Below are 5536 nucleotides of genomic sequence, written 5' to 3' on the forward strand. Positions count from 1 at the left end.
TTCTGCAATCAAATAAAAATAGTATATTAAAGTATAAGTGGATAAACAGGTCTTTAAAACACGCGCGATTTTTCGAGCACGACGGCGTAGCCGAGTGCTCGAAATAAAGCAAGTGTTTTAAAGACCAGTTATCCACAAATACTTTACGCTATTTTTTTTTATTGGTACACCTTGAAAACATAAATATTGATATTATTATTAAAAATTTGGAAATAAGAACTATTAATGAATTCGTGATGTGACATCACAATATCTTGTTGTCATGGAAATGAAAAACACAAACATTTATTTGCAATCTGTCACATAAGATTAATAGTTGGATTTATAATTAAAAGTTGACATGACTTCACATTTTGTTGATTTGTTGATGTTGCCATGGTAACTTTAAAAAAAGTGGGTGTGTCAAGCCTACGCAAGACAGAAGTGAAACTTCTAGTATTCCTCTCTCTCTATTTTCATTTCATCATCTCTATTTTCTCTCTTAGGTTAGTTTGAAAATTAGAGGTTAAATAATTCAACGACGAAGCATGGATTTGCTTTTTCTAATATTTTCTTATAGATGAATGACGTTCGATTAATGTATAGTTCCAAAAATTTTCAATTTATTCACAAGTATACAATATTACATAAATAACAATATTACAATTAAAAATTACAAAGAAATTACAATGACAATTTACCAATCATGTGCCATTTTCATTGTCAATTTCATGAATATCATTTCCTAATGTCGTGATAATTGGGTTATGGTAACTAAAGTGCGAGATATATACATGAGCACTTAAATCCTTAATGAATCGTGCAAAAACTGCATCGATTGTTGTCCCGTGTCGGGAGAGAACGTTCGTGAGCGGCTCCCCCACCTCAACAAGCGCATATGGTGAGAGAGGGACAGTGAACGGTGAGCGGTGGTGGGGGTACCCGCATTTTCGTGTCGATCCTGACTCGGTTTTACTCCGTCCCAGAAAATTCATTACGCGCCTAAAGAAGTTTCACTTCAAAACGCGCGTTCCATAAAGTGCGATTTAAACACGCTAGAGCGTACTTTAAATGAGTAAAAAAGGGCACCAATCACAGACATAGGAATTAATAGACGAGAAGATAAAGGCGAGGGGTAAAATCAACTGTTGAAGAACGAAGGGAGTGAAGATGACTGTGATTCGTCAATAAATCAATCTGACAGTAAATAGGCATCTCGCATTATAATATCACCATTTACTTCTTAAAAGTAAAATCTGCTTTGAATGAATAGACATTTTTACATGGGAGCGCAAATTACTCGCCACGTTATGAACAAATTTGCCAAATTCGGCAAAGTAAGGCAGCTTCTATATTCAGAGTCATAGTTAGTTCAGAGTATTTAGTTAAGACACTTTTATAAATGTTCATAATTTACTTCCCAGCAACCAACCAGCTTTGTGTTTCGCGTCCAGACGTTTCTCGATGTGATAGTAACAACTGATTCATATTATACGATGTGAATATGCTTAAAATAAAATAAAATAATGCTTATATATGGAATGTAATACGACAATTGGGTTTATTCTCTTTTTTCGCATCTATTTTTACCAGTTTTCATAGTACAAGTAAACATTTTGCCGTGTTATTTCGTAAAATGAACCGATGATGCCTGGACCATAGTTCGCACAAGAATGATGACGTCACGTTTTCAAATATCACTTGAGGCCGTACGCGAGCCCAGCCGGCTCAATGGAACCGGTATGGGGAGTGGGGATAATACGCTTTTAATCACTTAGGGCAGGTCTACTAATATTCATATGTCTATGGCACCAATAAAAAAAATACTGTTAGTAGATTTATTTTTCCCTTTGATTTTTCTTATACAGGGAATCCAGGGAGTAAAATGTGCTAACCGCGGGAGAAATGATGGAATTAAAAAATAAATAACTTTTTTCAAAATTCCAATGTTTATTTTCCCTTACACAAATATTTTTTTAAAGGAGAATATTTATTTTCCCACGCAAACAATTCAACTTTTTAACCTAAAAACTATCTTAAAATGTTGAAATTTCTAAAAAATTTGTTTAGTAAAATCTTGAACTTATGTAGAATTATCCCAGAGAGTTGAGTGGTGTGCGGAATGAAACACACGTTTCTAGATTGCTCCTGGCTCCTTTTTCCAATAACTAGTGTTTTATTAATGCTACACATCTGAAATTTGTCAGACGCACACATATCAACTAGAGAAATCTCCCACATTTTGCAAAATAATTTTATCTGTCTCGGAAAAGAAAAGAAAAATAATCAAATTGCTTTTTTTGATTTATTTATAACCTACAGGTCAAAACAAAGACGCGTTGCTACAACTCAAGTGGTGTAAAGTGTTAAGAGTCAGTATTAATGTGCATTGGGTTTGAGTGAACAACATCCAGTGCGTTTTGGGTGTGAGAGAGGAAAAAACACAAAAAGGTTCAAAGTGTTACCGAGAGAACTGGGTTTATAACACAACTGCCTAGATAGCACGTACCGTAACGATTGTGATTTATGCTTTACTTCATTACTGGCGCCTTCAGGACCACGATACGCGGAGATAAGATCTTTTCAATTTCAGTGTTAGATAATCCAAATATTATATTACATTTGTTTATATTTCAGTCGAACATTACCATATCATAGATAAGACCACTTACAGTCGGATTTTTTTAATACATTTCATAGGAGTGTCCTTTGTTCGTATGTGAATAGATGAAATATTTTAATTTTTCATTTCTTGGTTAGGTTTTTGTCTTATTTTATATAGGTATTTCATAGAAGAGCCACGGAAGTGGCAAGAAGAAGCAAGAAGAAGAAATAAAGAAGAGACAGGAATAGACCAGAAGGGTCGGTAAGAATTAAGAAGATATAGAAAGAGCCAGGAAGAGATGGCATAAGCCAAGAAGTGGCAAGAAGATGCAAGAAGAGGCAAGACGATCCAAGAAGATGTAACGTAAAAGAATTGTGCAAGTTTGGATTGCCAGGGTAGTGCCCGATTATTGTTTTGTTGAGAGTTTTTCGGGTGGCTGCACTGCGATCGGTTTGACGGGCGGGCAGAATAACGCGGGTAGATTTAGATTGGAACAATACGGGAACAAAAACGGGAGAGTACGATTCCGCGTTGTGCGTGGCGTTTTGCGGGAAAAAATTAAGATTGTACAAAAAATGGAAAAGAGCACGCAAATACCATGAACCGATCGTTCGGAGACTTTCCGTGTAAATTAACCAAACATAAACCAGACGTTTTGACTCCTGCGCGAGATCAGCCGGTTCTTTGTTCGAGTGGTATTGTTCGAAGAGATTAAAATATAAAATCAGTTATTTGAAAGTAAAAATGGTTTTATTTGTGAGGCGTAATTCCTTGGGGACTACACTGGATTACCAAGCATGCTGTCGAAGCGACACAAAGGTGAATCATCATTGTTCCGTTAGACGTTAAATGGAAGCTGATTAATTGAGGATGGCCTCGCGCACTCGTTCGCACTCCATCTGTCGAATCTCCACCCGGCGCAACCTGCTCATCAGACGTGACAACATGAACAAGGTTCTTCAATGTTTTTTACACATTATGCCTGCTTGCTTTAGCCCCATAATAGCCCTGGTGATTGACAAGGGTCCATGCTCATAAGACGGGACATCAAACGGGACTTCAGACGTGACAAAGAGACTAGAAGATCAAAAGAAGAGACAAGACTAACCAATAATGGACGAGACATTGCAAAAAGAGGCAAGAAGAGACAAGACTAACCAATAATGGACTAGACATTGCAAGAAGAGGCAAGAAGAGACAAGACTAACCAAGAAGGGACGAAAAGAGGCAAGAAGAGACTAGAAAAGACAATAAGGGACAAGATGGGTCAAGTAGAGACAAGAAGAGACAAGACGAGCCTAAAAGGGTCGAATAATCAATAAGAGGCAAGAAGAAGTAAGACTTTTGAATATGCAAGAAGAAACAAGACGAGTCAAGTAGGGGTGAGAAGATGCAAAAATATGCAAGAAATCCTAAGGCGATCCAAGAAGAGGCGAGAAGAACCAAGAGAAACTACAAGAAACAAGAAGAGATAAGAAGAGACAAGACGAGACAATAAGAGCCAAGAAGAGACAAGATGAACCAGTAAGAGCAAAAAAGAGTCAAGGAAATGTAAGAAGAGGCAAGAAGAAGGAAGACATAAAGATGAAAAAAGAACGCTCAGTCAATTCCTTTATTCCTGCCCATTCTAAATTCTAATATTGGCTTATTAGGTTGCATGTATATCGGTTGATTACACTCCAACCTTCTTCCAATCGTCAGAGCATATGTTCCAAGTCAAAACAAGTAATCGGTGCTGCTTTTCTAGCCACTGTGCGGTTAGGTTATGTTTATTTTGCTCTCGTAGTTTTAAATTCCTTTCGTAGTGTAATCAGTAAATTAATATAGTACAAAAAGTAATACTGTGTGATACAATTAAGTGGATTTATCTAAGGACGGGTTGTTTCATAGAATTTGTACAATTCATCAAATTTCAAAGTTAATTTTCAAGTTCTGTGAAAGTTGTATTCAAGTCCTTTTATTATATCATTATGGGTTAGTTGCTTCACAGAACTAAAATAATAACAGAGTTTGAAAAGAACTTTCACAGAACTTGAAAATCAACTTGTGGGGAATTATTTTTCTTAGAACAACCCAACATGGATTCGAAAAATTATTGTGGAGAATCCAGCACCGAGTGAGTAATACCCCAATACCATTCATACTTTTACTGGTTGTTCCAAGTATCAAGATGAGCTAGTACGACTCACCTCTAGTACGGCCCGGTAGGAAATCTCTTTTCTAAAATCTGGCCCGGCTGCTGAAAAGGTTGGCCACCCATGTTTTAAAGTAAAGTTTTGAGGTTGTGAATTGTAGTGTAGCTAAAAATTGGCGTCTCCGACTTCATCTACTATTCACTTCCACCTCATATGTTCTTCTTACACCCCCATCTACGCTCAGAATGTATGCCTCATTTTACAACAAATAATTATTTGATTCGATTGATGATGTCTTCGTCAGACTTTTTCTTCATGTAGTGTCATGAAATTCACATTGTTATTACTGTTAAAAAATACATTTTAATTCGAACCCGTATCTCATTTCAGTGTAGAAGTGATTAAGTCTTCCTCGGGGGTTCCCGACATCTTCCATTTTAAACGACTCTTTAAATACTCTTGTCAAAAATAAGAACAAACTTTGAAATTTTTTCCTGTTATCAATCCTGTAGTCTTTTAGTCTATATAGCACACACATACAGACATTGCCTTTTATTTATATAGATTTATTATTGATAAGATTTACATATATGTACGACCTTTATGAACAATTTATCGATATTTTAACCTCGTATTTTTAAAGTAATGAGACTGGTGAGTTTTAACTTTTACACTGAATTCTGTTGACTCTTTTATCAACGTCAGTTCGTGTTGCAGCCAATTCTATTTTATCTTTAGTATTAGCTATTCCTAAATTCCGGGCAGCATGTAACTGCCTTCAATACATAAAAGTATAGATAAACTAAAATAAACGTAC

This window comes from Hesperophylax consimilis, chromosome 9 (assembly GCF_061612785.1).
Source record: "Hesperophylax consimilis isolate HC1 chromosome 9, BYU_Hcon_1.0, whole genome shotgun sequence".
Classification (NCBI taxonomy): Eukaryota; Metazoa; Arthropoda; class Insecta; order Trichoptera; family Limnephilidae; genus Hesperophylax; species Hesperophylax consimilis.